The 16526-nt window shown below is 36.3% G+C and overlaps 1 protein-coding gene across 1 annotated transcript in view; it reads left to right on the plus strand.

Moving 5' to 3' along the window:
* Positions 1 to 16526, plus strand: part of LOC136808574 (all trans-polyprenyl-diphosphate synthase PDSS1-like) — a 176056-nt gene that overhangs the window by 89338 nt on the left and 70192 nt on the right. The window lies entirely within an intron of this gene.

Consider the following 16526-nt stretch of genomic DNA (forward strand, 5'->3'; position numbering starts at 1 on the left):
GGCAGAGATCCTTATTTTTGTCTTTCCCTATTGGTTATCAATCAATACGTCATTGGTTAGAAAAAGTTATCGATCGTATCAAGTGGGAGAATCTCACATTACGTAATGTTTTCGCCACTAACATATTATGGAGTCAAAATGGTCACGCGTCTATGTATTACAACCATTGATGTAATCAAGGATCACAACATGTGTCGACGCAAGCAAACAAGCACAGGTGAATAACACACTGTCGAGCACAACTGGTTTATTAACTATCAACACTTATAGCTACCTGTAAAAAAAAGAAAAAGATATGACCTACACTTTTTTTAGCGATGAGAGATCGTCTGTTGTTGGTGTGTGGTGGGAAATTAGTCCATTTACTTTTCACAAGTATGTGCAGTCAAGCAGCCATTAAAAGGTTCTCACGATAAATGTTTACAAAACCTTGATGTTCACATTAAAACAAAATGTATGTTTATATCTTATCGGGGTAAAAAATGTCGGGGGAAAGTGACGAAGATTTTGATGGGGTGACGAAATTTTCCCCCGACCAAAACTTTAACCCGATATTTTATCCCCGACCAAAACTTTAACCCGATTTTTTGCGCGCGCAGCGCGTATCTCGTTTGGTAAAATGTGCGCGCGATATAGTAAATTGGTCCGTATATGGCTAAACTTTTTTGAAAATTCAGTGTTTCGAGTATGACTACATGAAACCAAAATCTCGTGTTTCCTCAGATAGCTCCGTTTCGGCACTAAATCCTCATATTGCAGCAAAAGAACTCCTATGATTGGTTTGTTTTCCCCGTTTTCCCGCGCGTTTATTTATTTGGACCGGTTGCTATTGCCTACCAGCAAAAAACTTTCTCTTCTTGCGTCTTGCCTTGCCAGCACATCAACTTGCTGTGGATTGGATTGGAATGACATTGATTTGGATCCTCAATTTTCTTCTGCTGGTTCAACAACAAAGAGAGTTATCTACACCTTCTACATGATGACTAAACTGCTGTTGTTGCCAAACTATAGCCTACTAACTAGGAGGGAGGTACCACCTTCGTACAACAACTGTGACTGTTGGTCGCCTTTCTCAATTTTTCTTTGGCATTTGGTTTTTGACAAGAAATGGTTAATTATGAAGTCTGTTTTGTTTCCCTGTTGGTTGGTTGAAAAAAAAACAGCAGGATGGATACAATATTTGTCAACTTTCAGAACAAACTAACTGCAATTTGCCTGTATAATTATACTTAAATTGTGGTGACAAGGCAAGTGACTGAATATTTGTTAATATTTGTGGATAAACCTGAAAAAGAAACACTGACTGTCAGCATCAAAGAAGAATCGTTTTGGTGGTTTGTTTCCAAGTTATCCAAGTAAGTAATTAATTGTATAAAATTTGAACCGGGAGCAAAATTGATGATTTAATTTTACTTGGTATGGCACTCATCTGGGAAGTGAAACCTCTTTTTGTGAGGGAAATTCTATATAGCAGCTAATTTCCAAATTTTGAAGTGCCGACAACCCGAACGTACATCACGCTCACGGGACATGACCAACAAAGAACGTTAACTTCTGAAAAAGTTAGCTAATCCCATTGAAAAATGTGGGATATTTTTGTCGTGAATTATGGACTTTCCTTTGTATGTGTTCAAAACGTGGAATACTTTTGCCATGAATTTGGAGATTTTCTTCAACGTGCAATTAAAACGTGGAAAACTTTTGTCTAAATTATTAACTTTTTTACTTCGCATGCGTTTAAAATGGGGAAAACTTTTTTCGTGAACTATGAACTTTTCCTTTGTATGCGTTTAAATTGGGAAAAACTTTTGTCGTGAACTATGAAATTTTCCTTTGCATGCTTTTAAAACGGGGATTAACTTTTGTCATCGTGAACTATGAAATTTTCCTTTGCATGCGTTTTAAATTGGAAAAACTTCAGTCGTGAACTATTAACTTTTTATTTGCATGCGTTTAAAATGGGGAAAACTTTGGTCGTGAACTATTAACTTTTCCTTCGTATGTGTTTAAAATTGGGAAAACTTTTACCGTGAACTATGAAATTTTCCTTTAAATGCGTTTAAAACGGGGAAAACTTTTGTCTTGAACTATTAACTTTTTCTTTGCATGCGTTTAAAATGGGGAAAACTTTGGTTGTGAACTATTTTAACTTTTCCTTTGCATGCATGAGTTTAAAATGGGGAAAACTTTTACCATGAACTATTAATTTTTTCTTTGCATGCGTTTAAAATGGGGAAAACTTTGGTTGTGAACTATTAACTTTTCCTTCGCATGCGTTTAAAATGGGGAAAACTTTTACCGTGAACTATTAACTTTTCCTTTAGATGCGTTTAAAATGTGGAAAACCTTTGTCGTGAACTATGAACTTTTCCTTTGCATGCGTTTAAAATGTGAAAAACTTTTGTCGTGAACTATGAAATTTTCATTTGCATGCGTTTAAAATGGGGAAAACTTTTGTTGTGAACTATGAACTTCTCCTTAACATGCCTTTAATACTTGGAAAACTTTTGTTGTGAATTATGAACTTTCCTTTGCATGCGTTTAAAATATTCTCAACTTCAGTTGAGCTAGAATCTGACAATGTATGTGTGTGTGTATGTGTGTGTGTGTGTGTGTATGTATGTATGTCTGTCCGAAAACTTTGGGGCAGACTGGAGACTTCAAAAATGATCGGATTTGGTTGAAATTTGGCACACTTGTTCCTTGGGTGAATATCTGGGGGTGTTTTTTTCATTTTTTGAAAATTTTCATTTTTAAGGGCGTGGTCGCGAGTTTTCGCCAAAACGAGGCTAAAACTTTGGGGCAGGCTGGAGACTTTAAAAATCATCGGATTTGGTTGAAATTTGGCACACTTGTTCCTTGGGTGAATATCTGGGGGTGTTTTTTTCATTTTTTGAAATTTTCATTTTAAGGGCGTGGTCGCGAGTTTTCGCCAAAACGAGGCTAAAACTTTGGGGCAGGCTGGAGACTTTAAAAATCATCAGATTTGGTTGAAATTTGGCACACTTGTTCCTTGGGTGAATATATGGGGGTGTTTTTTTCATTTTTTGAAAATTTTCATTTTTAAGGGCGTGGTCACGAGTTTTCGCCAAAACGAGGCTAAAATTTTGGGGCATGATGGAGACATCAAAAATGGTTGGATTTGGTTGAAATTTGGTACACTTGTTCCTTGGGTGAATATCTGGGGGTGTTTTTTTCATTTTTTGAAAATTTTCATTTTTAAGGGCGTGGTCGCGAGTTTTCGCCAAAACGAGGCTAAAACTTTGGGGCAGGCTGGAGACTTTAAAAATGATCGGATTTGGTTGAAATTTGGCACACTTGTTCCTTGGGTGAATATCTGGGCGTGGTCACGAGTTTTCGCCAAAACGAGGCTAAAATTTTGGGGCATGATGGAGACATCAAAAATGGTTGGATTTGGTTGAAATTTGGTACACTTGTTCCTTGGGTGAATATATGGGGGTGATTTTTTCATTTTTTGAAAATTTTCCTTTTTAAGGGCGTGGTTAAATCAGGATTGTTGTGATATGATGTCTGAATTCAAAGAAAGGGATTTATGTAAAAATTTGTAGGTTTAAAAGATGAAATATGTAGAAACTTGATATTACCATTTCCTGCTCCACAATTTACTTTAAACCAGTTTCGGTGACTTTCCTTAGCAATTTTTTTTCTTTTCTTAACGTCTAGTCTTAACATTAGTTTTTCAAATTTTATGATGATAATTTGAAATTTAACGGGAACTATTAATGACTAGTTTTTGCACTCAAAACAATTCTAGAACCCTCTATTTTTTATCAGACTTAGCCTATTAAGTTTACAATTGGGCCTACGAATGATTGAAAAACACTGAAGTTGAGCCCAGTGCGGTTAGCACGTTCGACAGTGGTTTAATACTTTTGTCAGGAATATTCCTTTTTTGCATTCTTTTGGAAAAATGAAATTGTTTCTCTGGCTCAAAAGTTTTTTTCTTTTTGGCATTAAGTGAGACCAAATTAATTTGTTGTTCTACAGGCCTGACCGACCCTAATTTTTCAAAATAGAAAAAATAATAATATTGAATTTGCGACTGAACAAGTTGAAAATTAATGTATTTGTAAATTCATCCCAAACTTAGATCAATTCAGAATATCACAATGGAAATGACACAAATATCATTCATCAATAAAGAGGACAATGTCAGGTGCCTCAAAATGTCAATCTTGACCTTCTGACCCTAGATTTTCAGAGATTTGATTTTATTATATGCTGAATTGCTGACCAGGACTGACCCATATTCTTCGGAAGGCCTTGTAGAACAATAGATAAAATTTGTCGTGCCTTATTTAAAAAAAAACTATATTTTGGAAATAGACCTTTTGCTATTTACGATTCATCTTGAATAATTAAAAACTCTAACATTAAAGCAGTAACTCACTTCCTTTTTTTTTGTATTTTTACACATGATAGTTTGCAAAAAAAATTCATCTCAGAAATTTTGACATTTTCCTTGGTTTATTGTAAAAAATTTTCTATTTTGTAAAGTAAAGGTGTAATGTAAGGTGAAGCATGACGCTACAGATCAAATCTGTGTTTTGACTGGACTCACCAACCTTAATGATTATAAAGGTACAGTCTGTTTATTGTGACTGTAACTCTTTTTAAATTCAAGATCCCCCGAGAGTGTTTAGGGTTTTCATCTTACTCTGTCTTACTTTGATATACGGCGTTTGTTTGTCATTAAATTTTTGTTTGCAACTTACAAATCGAGGAGGCTCTGGATCACTTCGCAACTTATAAACATGACATTTACGGCTTGTTTTTGTCACTCTCGCCTCTCGCATGTCTTTGCTATGCAAACAGAGTGGAGGGACGGAAGAGTTCTGAAACGCGCGCAACCCCTTTTATATTGATTTATCCCCGACCAAAACTTTAACCCGATTTTTTTATCTCCAACCAAAACTTTTACCCGATCTTTTTTCCCCGCCCAAAACTTTTACCCGGTTCGTTAATCCCGACCAAGTTTTCCCCCCGATTTCTTTTATTAAATATTTCCTTTCCAGAAGGAAATATTTGTTAAAACGGTAATTTTTCTTCTCCTTCTTCTCCAAGTCTAACGCTCGGTTTTGGTCAATTTCGTGAGTTTGTACATGAGTCTCTTTTTAAATCAAGCTCCGGCGGTAAAAACAGTAGGTTATTCTTTTTTCGAGGCGGAAGACGTCATTTTTTCGAGAAACGTCTGTGGAAAATATCCGTACGGAGCTCTATTCTCCTTGTCGATCGGGCAACGTCGGCCGTTTGAGCGTATTGTTGATCGGACCATACTGCTTTGTTTCTAACTGTCAAAACAAAGATGGCAGAAAATAGACAACAACTTTTGCATTTGCTCTTTCGCTTCTTTTCTTTGCTTTGGTTTTTATGCTTTGATGAGTTGAATTGGATCATGATTTTTGTACGATTGTCACAAGGAATGGTCGACTTGGAATGAGCTGTCTGTCCATGTTATACCTGAAAAATTACATTACTTGCAATATGAAAAAAGTTTGCACACAACGAATGCAATGGCAATGCCGACAATACAATGCAACAATGGGAAAATGGTTGATGAACTGATTTTAGCTAAAAATTTAAACATGGAGCAAAATTGACTGGTTAATGATTGAATTTCCCTTGGTTTTTTTATCTACAACAATGAATTAACTGCTGGGGTTATAGTGACAGTTAGTGAAAACTCGTTGCGGTTATAAATTTCAAATTTTAAAGCTGATAACCGGATCCGGAACACCACGGCCCCAATATCAAGATTGTTATGTTATACTTCTTAAAAGGTTTATTGCATTGAATATGGATGTAAATAATTTGGAAATCACCTCACATGTACAATTAAAATTTTTCTTGAACTTGGAGATTTTCTTCCCGCGTGCATTTTAAAACGTGGAAAACCATAGTTGTGAATTTAGAGATCTTTTGCAACGTGTGTTTTAAACGTGGAAACTTTTGTCGTGGATTTGGAGATTTTCTTACCGTCAACTGCTCCAACTTGGGACTATCTGACAAAAAATGGGACGGCAATTTGGCCACCATTTCAACGAACCTCTAAAGTCATTTGATTTGAGTTAATGAACGACGTATTAAAAAAATGGCAAAACGATGGAGCGTTTGACGTCACTCGCACTGCAAGTTACACACGCGTTATTTGTTAATCCAATCGGGCGTTCTCTAATTCTCCAATCGGCGCTATCAGTGACAGTGAAAGCTCGTGACTTGTTATGAAAGGAAGTATGATTGATAAACTTGGTGGAGTTATAAAAACAAATTTGTTGTCAAAGAGATTTACCAAGTTAATGAAAATACAGACCAGATATCCCATCTGCAAAAATTTCGACCAATCGTCCAAAGTTAAAGCAGTTGACGGTATGTACATTTAAAACGTGGAAACTTTTGTGATAAATTTGCATTGGAGATTTTCTTACATGTGCATTCAAAACGTGGAAAACTTTTGTCGTGAACTTGACATTTTCTTCAACATGCTTTTAAAAAATGAAGAAAACTCAAGTGTGATTTCCTGGCATGACAATTTATTTTCATTTCTGACATTTTTTGGAAATTTTGATTGTTTCCAAGTATGTGACATTTTTTGCTCTTGCAGCATGCTTTTGGAAATCATAAAATGGCTTCTGTTAGGGGAATTTTTTCTATCGACATTCTTTCAGATTATGAAATGTTTCCCAGTATATAAAAATGAGATTTTTTTTTTGCATTCTGTCGGAAAATATGAAATTGTTTCCCTATTTTGAAAGATTTTTACTTTTTAGCACGTACATTATTTCAAAAAACTCATTTTTTACAATATTTTATATATGAAAGTATAATGCAAAACATTTCATCTCATTTTGAAAATATATAAAATTTTCTTTGGTTTTCTTACTGTGAAATATTCTCCTTTTTGTCATTCTTTCATTTTAAATATTTGCCTTTTTGGCTATATAATATTTCTGGAAATCAGCGCTTAAAATAATAATAATATAATCAGGTCTTTTGATGTGTTCAACAACACTCTACTTGGCGGTGCGACGCCGGGTGACCGCTAGTATAATACTAAAATCCATTTAAAGTCCACCCAATGAAAATTAAAGTTCCAGCCAATTTGATTACTGCATTGTTGTTCTCAGCTTGGATATATTCCGTGATCCGTAGCTTTGAACCTACAGTCATCTTATGAATAATCCTGTAAATACTGGCAATAACATAAATGGAATTTTGAAATTCTTAGGGACTTGCGTTGCTTGATGTTATCTGAGATAAAGTACTTTGAAATCTTTTGAGGACATCAATAATTATTTTATCATTTGTAAAGGAAATATTTATCCGCATCTTTGCGGCTCTTGTTTCGATAGAAAAAAGGATTTCTATCCTAGTTTTCCATTGTAAACGTTTCCAGGGATGTTTCTTAACAGAACAAATAAAATGACTGTCTTTTCAAACGAGTTTTTTTGCCTAATAAACACAACAAGCTAAGTTAAAACTACAATGGTTTGATAAAAAATTCTTATGTTCTAGATTTTGGCGGGAACATTTAAAAAAATTTATCGGGGAAAAGTGACGAATTTGAAATTTTGGTCGGGAGAAAGTGACGAAAATGCTTCTAGGCGACGAAATTTTTCCCTGACAAAAAAAAGCCCCGACTAAATAAAACTCCAACATTTTTTTCCCCAATAAGGTATCTTTGTGATTGAGTCCGTAGTACGCCTGCAGTGAAACACTAACGCCATAATTTTCGTCCCAAAAGAATTCTGTAATTGCTAAACAGGCATTGTATTGAATGGTTTCTGCACTTCACATGGGTTTCAGCTAACAGCTTATTTAATAACAGATGTTACCACCCCTTAAATTCTGTTTTTAATGAAATTTGGCATACAGGTCTCTTGTCATAAGGCAGTTTTTTACATAATTTTCGTTAGCGTTGCCAGCAGCTATCTTAGGAGAAGGAAAATCTCTGATTTCAAAACCAAACAACTTCTGTCTGGTGTCAACATATCGACTCTTTGGCTTTGTTCAAATTGCAGCTCTTTTGGTACACTACTTTGAGCCAGAGCACTCCAAGGCAACGACAGATCCGGCCAATCATTGTTGCATATCATCGGCTCCAAGAAAACATGATAATGTCTCAAAACAGCACCAGGGTTAAAGCTCTGAACTATCTCGTTCTATACTCATGTCTGATCGTGTCCCTGGGTCGTGTCCAAAGGACTCGTAATGAAGTTGATATCCAAAACCCTTTTGTCAGAAAGAGAAAAGGACTCTTAATAGTAGGGGGAAATTTGTTCGTTTTTTTGAGGTCGCTACTTGAGTACCTAACTCGAGATATTGAGCTTCCGAAAGCGCAAAAACTGGACAAAATAGCTGTTTCTGGCTGAAAAACACTGAAAAACACTGTTTTTAAGGATTAATATCTCGAGTTAGGTAAAGAAATCACCTATACTCGCAATATATCACTAATCTTAATTTTTTGAGAGCTTTCCAAATATATATAACAGGTCTCCGTTTTCTCAAGCTGAAATTTTCATTAATTTTTCACCCTATGATTTTTGCCCGAGACCGTCGTATTTGTCCGAAAATCACACCAAAGTGTCCAAAACAAAATTGGCACCCAAGTTATTTTGATTCCCCTACCCCTTAGCTTTCCAAAAATGTATAACAAGTGCTTTGACTAAAAAAATCGAGCGATTTTACAAATTTCCCCCTACTATAAAACAAACCTCTGACGTGTTTATTGGTCAGTGTAGGAGGTTTTCAGCTTCGACTACTGTTTCATTTAGAAGAGATATATCGTCTACAAAGGCAAGATCTGTTGTTATCTGTCTGTATGATTTCGTCTACTTCTGCGTTTTTCAATAGTGAATCCATCGTCAGAAGTAATGGCTGTCCTCAGAGCATAATCGAGCACAATAATAAAGAGGTAGGGTGCTGATGGAGTACCTTGAAGCATACCAGTGTTTCTGAAAGTTCCCTCTTTTGTCCTAATTCTGCTGTATTAGCCTCCTTTTCAAAAGTTTTCCACCAAGGACATTTTTATTCCAACCCCCGGCGCCATTTAGGGTTGCATTGCAGAAGTGTAGAAGAACAGTAATGAGAGAATCAAGAAGTAAACCATCAAGTCCAGCAGCTTTTCTGTTTTTCATCTGTTTAAGTGCCTTGTTGACTTTACTTCGTCAAGAGTAAAATAATCAATATTGATTTCCTCGCTCAATTAGCCTCCGTCTCGAAACGCGGTCAGCGAATTTTGCGGATAATTTCACAGCGAAATTGCATCCAGTGAAATGTGAGTAATGTATCATGATTCAAGTCGACTGACATAATTATACACATAATACATGTTACAAGTACTGCGCACGGATTCTCAAGCTCGGTTATAATAAAACTATTACATGTTAGTAGCAGATCCGACTGACCAATGTTATGTAGTAGGTTGAAACATGAGTTTCTGCTGGAAAGATGCAGTTTGTTTTCAAGCTAAATCTTCAAAATAAAACAAACTGTGTGGGTTTCTTTACTTCCAAACAACCTACCAATAGTTTTGGAACACTCCATAATAAAGGAAGATGGCTCATCTTGTGGATTGGCTTTCTGATACCCCATATAAACACGATGTGACATGGAAGTGAAAAGACATGATTTGTTGGATTTTGTTTTGTTTGATTTGTAGACTCATATATCCCATGGCAAATGAGATAGCAAATGATTTTTCATGTATTGCTTGGCTCTACATTAGTCCAGGCAATATGGGGCATGTACCCCCACCTTGGTGGTGAAAAAGGTTTGACACTGTTCTTGAGTTCCAACATACCTATATTTTGAGATTTAGGATGGTTTCTGAGCTAACTAGGTGGCAACCTTGCCGGGTAGGGGGTAGAAGGGGGGTAGGTAGAAGAAATTTCGATCAAACCTAACGGCAGGGTCGTAACCTAACTCCTGGGGTAGGTCACTAATTTGGTTAATTTCTTCAAAACTACTAACGATATAGTAATGAAATTTTATACATAGGTAGCAAAGATATCAAATAATATTCCTGAAAATTTTCAGGCCATTTCCATAAAAAATGTGTATTTTACAGACCAGAATGTGAAATTTTCTTCCAAAAATCACCTTTTTTGTCCAAAATGGAGCAAAAAAGTTTTTTTTCAGAATTTTTCATCTTCGTGAACCGTACCAAAAGTGCTTTTTCATCAAATGTAGTGCTCCAGGAGCGATTTGGGAAAGTTTCTTGCATTAAGGAAAATTAGTTGATATTTTACAGACCATTCAATTTCACTGTTATTTTATTATATTTTCAAAAATAATTATATCTCCTCAGGGCCCTCAGGCTTGCATTTGTCATGTTAACTAAACCATTAGTTTCAGCCTTCAGGTATTTCATATGATAGTGTAAAATATAACTGAAAGCATCTCTACAAGCTTTCAGGATGTCTCAACAACTATTGTCTATTTTACAGACCATAATGTGCGAAAAATCCTCCAAATTAGATGTTTTCGTTTTATAAAATAGCCATCTGATAAAAGTTGGTAGAATTACTCAAATAATAGCCACTCTAATGAGGGAACTACTGAGTTTGCTTTGAAGGGCCCAACTTAATGTGTAATTTACAGACCAGAACGTTTACAAACCTTTATATGATCATTAGATTTGTCTTTTACAAATTCCGATCTGTTTATATTTTTAGAATTATAAATAATGAACTGCATAATACACTATGAAAACCGAAATAATTACTCAACAATTAAGAAACTCTCGCAGAGGAACATTGAAAGAATATTGGAGGCAAAGGAGAAAAGAACGAAGCTTGGAGGTGATTTTGAGCATAAAGATCAAATTAGACAAATTCCAGACGAGATTGATGAAAATTTACATGGAATCCATCTTAACCCTTGCTATAAAAGGTAAATCCTTCGTTCAGATCTTTATTTAATAGTCCTTACATTTGTATATAATGTATAATAATTTAACGTACAATTCGATATTGAATTGAATTCACAATCATTTTTTATCGTTAGATTTACCGTTGTCCTTGGTGACCGAAGATTCTCCGAAACAACTGATAATGTAGCTGAGCCAGTGGAAAGAAAAAGACGTCGACTGTCTAGCCCTGATACATCAGTGTCACCTGCTGATCTTTTTGGAAAGGAATGCCAATTATGCGGTAAAGAACGGGTTCAAGTAAAAGGAAGTAGAATTAAACCACACAAAATTCTAACAAGAGTGGCAGAGGCAGCCATCAAGAACGCAGCAAAGTCGAAAGATCCTGTGCACTATTTCGACATTGTAAATGTTGACCTTGTTACCAAGGACTACAAAGTGCACAACTCGTGTTATAAAAGATTTGTTAAACCCACAACCGTTGCGACAAAATCAAACAAATCGTCGACTTCATCAGCCAGTTCAACATCAAATGGCAACGAGGAAAAAATAGGACAGTAGGATGTCCCTCATATGAAACTTCCAACTTCGCTGAAGTAAAGGAGTTCGTTTCCGATGTAATCTTGGGTGATCAACGTGCTGTATCAATTGCTTCCTTACACGAAATTTATGGATTAGGGATAGGTAAATATTTGCGTACTTTTCTAGAAAGTTCTAGAAAAGATATTAAAATTTTGAAATCGAATCTTTATTTTCAAATTTCACGAGATTTTCTGGTATCTTTGACTCTATTTATTGCTCACACCGTTAAGAATATTTTCAATACTCAGAACTCCTTGTGTAAAGTTCGATTGACATTGTCAATTGTCTTTTTTTTTTAAGGTGACTCCCGCTATCGAAGCAAGTTGAAGCAACGTCTTAAAGCAGAATTTTCCGATAAAATATGCTTCCTATCATCTGAAGATAATAAGCCTGAAATAGTGGTCGCTACAGAATCGCTGACGTCGATAAGTCGCCTTTACCACGACCCTGAGCGAATCGTTTCGAAAGCAGGAGAGATAATCCAAGAAGCTATTCAACAAAAATTTAAAGATACACCAGAGCTTACATGGCCCCCTGATCCTGACGTTATCAATAGCCAGACATTCAAACCACCGAATATTCTATTAAAACTCATCAAAACTATATTGACCACGTCCAAAAATAGAGCTTCCAGATCAATGTCAATCGATCGGCTGACTCATTCCATTGCAGAGGATATTGTATTTTGTTGCATGAAAGGGAAAGTGTTCCAAACTAAACACTTGCTTCTTGGGCTCGGCCTGCACAATTTAACCGGATCGCGTATGGTGATTGATCTTCTTAATCGACTTGGGCATTCCATAAGCTACAATAGTGTTTGCGACATAGAAACTGCACAAGCTGAAGCGGCTCAAGAGGCAGCAAAATCAACCTCTGTGTTATTATTATTATTACAACGAATACAAAGTTCAGGCACGCCGTGGGCCTCTAGAACTGGTCTTTGTTTATTTACAATAAATATCGTAGTTCATGGTTTGCCCATGCTTTGTTTAAATTATTCTTGAACGATTTTATCGATGATGCATCTGCCACGTATTTTGGAAGCGCGTTCCATGTTGAGATAGTTCTATAAAAGAAGGACTTGCTTTGTGCACCACGTACTCCATCGTCCGGGAAATTCATCTGAAGCTCGTGTATATGCTTTCTACATGGTCGCGTCCTTTTGATAAACTTTTTTGGTGTTGTTTTACTATCATAGATGTGGATATGCTTATACACCTGGACCATGTCACAGAAAAGTCTTCGAAACTCAAGGGATGGTAGCGCCAAGCGTCTTAGTCTTTCTGCATATGGTAACCGTGAGATTGGTTTTACTAGTTTTGTCGCACGTCTTTGGACACTTTCGATCAGGTTGATAGATCGACGTAATCTTGGTTGCCATACTGATTGAGCATACTCTAAATGTGGTCGTACAAAGGTGGTATAAAGTGTCTGGAATACGTGAGGACTAGGGTCTTGAAATCCTCTTTTGAGCAATCCCAACATAGAATTAGCTTTGTTTACTTGCTTAGCGATATGTTCTTCAAATGAAAGATCTGAGTCTATCAAAACACCGAGATCTTTTTCTGTGAAGACATGTTCAAGTTGCTCTCCATTTAGTTGATACGGGTGTGCATGCTTTATGTTCTCGAATTTACCTATCGTTAAAACGTGGCATTTGTCGGGGTGGAATTTCAACAGCCACTCATGGGACCATCTTTCAAGTGCTTCAATGTCATGTTGTACGATTAAGGAGTCAAGAATGGAATTGATTTCCTTTATAATCTTCGTGTCGTCTGCAAACAAGAAAATGCTTGATAGAACATGTTCTGGTAGGTCATTAATATAAATAACAAAAAGCAGAGGACCGAGCACGCTTCCTTGAGGAATGCCACTTATCACTGGATCTAAAGATGATTTTGCACCATTAACACTCACTAATTGCTTGCGGTTCGATAGAAAAGATTTGATCCAGTTCAGAATTAATTCGTTTATCCCGTAGCGTTCTAGTTTCATCATAAGTCTTCGATGGGGTACCGTGTCAAATGCCTTGGCAAAGTCGAAGTATATGCAGTCGACCACTTCACTTTTTGCAGTTGATTCGCAACACATATCTATAAAGGAGATAAGCTGTGTGACTGTTGACCTTTTGTTGATGAAACCGTATTGCTTGTTCGATAGAAGCTCCTCGCTGATAAGGTGTTCCATGATATGTTTTCGTATCATTGTTTCCATCAACTTACAGACTACTGAAGTTAGACTTACGGGGCGATAGTTAATAGCAAGGTTGTGTGCTCCTTTGTTTTTATAGATTGGTGTCACATATGCTAGTTTCCAGTCACTAGGTAAGTTTCCTTCCTCGAGAGTTTTATTCATTATGATTGATAGTGGTTCTGCAATATGGTCACGAAGTTCAATAAGCATTGAGGCATGAATCTCATCTGGACCAATTGATTTATTCACATTGAGCTTCCTGATTTGTTCTGTTATCATTTCCTTCGTAATGTTTAGTGGTTGAAGTATTTTATCTGTTCTGTTGTCAAAATCAGGTAGATCACCTTCCGGTTCTTTAGTAAAGACACTGCAAAATTGTTTCTGCAGGATGTTGGCCTTTTCTTGGTCCTCGTGCTTTAGGGATGTCTTGTCATCGGGCGTTTCAAGAAGAGGGGAAACTCCACTTTTTGATTTAAGTTTGCCTCTGACATGTGACCAGAACGCTTTTGGGTTTCTCTTTGAGTTTTCACCGATGGCTAGATCGTATTCTCTTTTTGCAAGTGTCATCTTTCGATTGACACGGTTCCTCGCGATTACATATCGGATTCTTGCTTGACGTCTGTTTGTGGGTGATGATTTTGATTTTAACCAGATCCTGTGAAGTCGCCTCTTTTCTTTGATGTCATTACGTAGTTCAGCATTAATTGGAATTTTCCCTTTCTTTTTCCAGTGAGGCGCTCCTAACTCTTTCCTTGGGACAAATTGATCTCTGAGTTGAAGAAGTTTTGTTTTGAATTTTGACCAGAGCTCCTCGATCGACCCATGTGAGGTATCTATGAATTCTCTCGTCCAGTTGATTCTTTGCAGATGACTTTTCATCGACTTAAAGTCTGCCAAGTGGTAGGTGTATCTTTCGGTTGGTGCTTTAAGTTCCATATAACATTTAAAGCTAAAAGAGAGAACGCTATGATCACTTTTTCCTAAAGGGCTTAGGAAATTTAGATCTTGAACCTGATCTCTTTCATCTGTTAAGATGAGGTCAATCAGTGAAGGCTCGTCAGTACCTCGACATCTGGTAGGTTCATTCGTATGTTGGAAAAGGAATGAATCACGTAATGCTTCCAGGAATTGCTCTTCTTTACTTTCCTCTACATGTGGGCTTGTCCAGTTCTTCCAATTTATAGTTGGAAGATTGAAGTCGCCAATGATGCAACGATGCGTGTATCTCTTATCTTCTGTTATAATTCGTAAGAGCTGGTTAAGATTGGCATTATTTTCTCCAGAGTTTGATTGATTCGTTGGACTGCGGTAGACGCATGCAAAGCAAAGCATATCTTTTCCAGCCAGACGTACTTCAACGATGCACGCCTCCTCCAGTGCTACAGGACATTCAATGTCAACTGTAAGGTGGTCTACACTGGTATGTCCTAGGATGACGATACCACGTCCTGTATTGTTCTCAGTATTGGTGTGGTTTACGACTGTGTATCCATCAATTAGATATTCGTGAATTTTCCATCTTTCACCGTTCTTTGGTTTGACTTCACAGATTGCAATAAAATGTGGATATTCTTTTGTTATGAGTTCTTCTAGTTGTAGTTTTTTCATTGTTGTCAGCTGGTCGGCATTTGTATACATAATTTTTATTTCCGAAATTGTGTTTGATTGGTTCTCGTTTTTGTTTTTTGATACTTGTTTATGCGTTTCTCTTGTTTTTATGTTGTTATGTTGTTGCCATACCAACCAAGCTCCATCACAGCTTTGTTTGCCCATTATTGGATTGACAATTTCGATATAAAAACGGACAAAGAAATAGGAGAACGTTCCATACACACGACCCATATGATGGCTTTTCAAAACATCAAACCATCAGACAATGTCAGAAAGACACCAGCCTTATCTGTTCCAAAGCCCAAGAGTCGTAAGATATTCGTTGATGATTTAAATGTTGGAAGCATCACTATCGAAAGGAAAAAAGATCCATTAATCAATTTTCAACAGCAACCTGACTTATGTGACAGCTCATCTTTCGACCAAAAGTACCTCCTTTGGCTCGTATTGCGATATCAGTGTAACACTAATCAGCAGATAGCAGCATTCAAGGGCATATGATACCTCTAACTTTGAACACCTCCAGAATGTTGAAAAAAGCATTTTACGAGATAAGTTTTGATTATAATTTCCATGGAAATTTTTAATCGACATATTTGACTTGGCATCAGTTTTGTTTGGTTGATGTTTGGTGTCGTGATCATTAAAAGCAATGAAATGCCACACAGTCACTCTACACATGATGCCTCCAGCCATGATTGGTATCAGAATGTTGGAAAAAAAACATTTTACAGGAAATTGATGATAGAAATTATATTGACTTATTTTTACAATTTTGGCGGTGTGGGTTTTGTTGGTTGGTAATGTTTACACTGTGGGATGGTTTTTAAAAAACTGTTACATTGATTGTTGTTTGTTGGAATTGATTACCAAAAAAAAGAGAACCATTTTTTGATAAATAGGTACTTTATTTTTTTCATGAATTGAAAAAACCGTGTGGATGGTTGACATCTTTCTCTAGTCTTGTAGTGCCCAATGCAGTGTCTGTTTTCAAATTTTAAAAGCTCTATACCTACTGAATTGAAGCTCTGACTAGTTCTGTTTTTAAAACTTTGAGCCATATTTTTTCTTTGTTGCTATTAAAGAAAGAATTTTAAATTGTCGTAATGTAAATTTTAGTTTATCTACAGCTGTAGTATTTTTTCAGTAATCCTTTCTTGTAAATATAGTAACATTTAACCAGACTCATTGCCCTCATTATATTCAAATTTGTATTTTTTAGGACTGATAAGTACATATTTTTAAACACCAA

This window comes from Clytia hemisphaerica, unplaced genomic scaffold, assembly GCF_902728285.1.
Source record: "Clytia hemisphaerica strain Z4C2 unplaced genomic scaffold, Clytia hemisphaerica genome assembly, whole genome shotgun sequence".
Taxonomy (NCBI): domain Eukaryota; kingdom Metazoa; phylum Cnidaria; class Hydrozoa; order Leptothecata; family Clytiidae; genus Clytia; species Clytia hemisphaerica.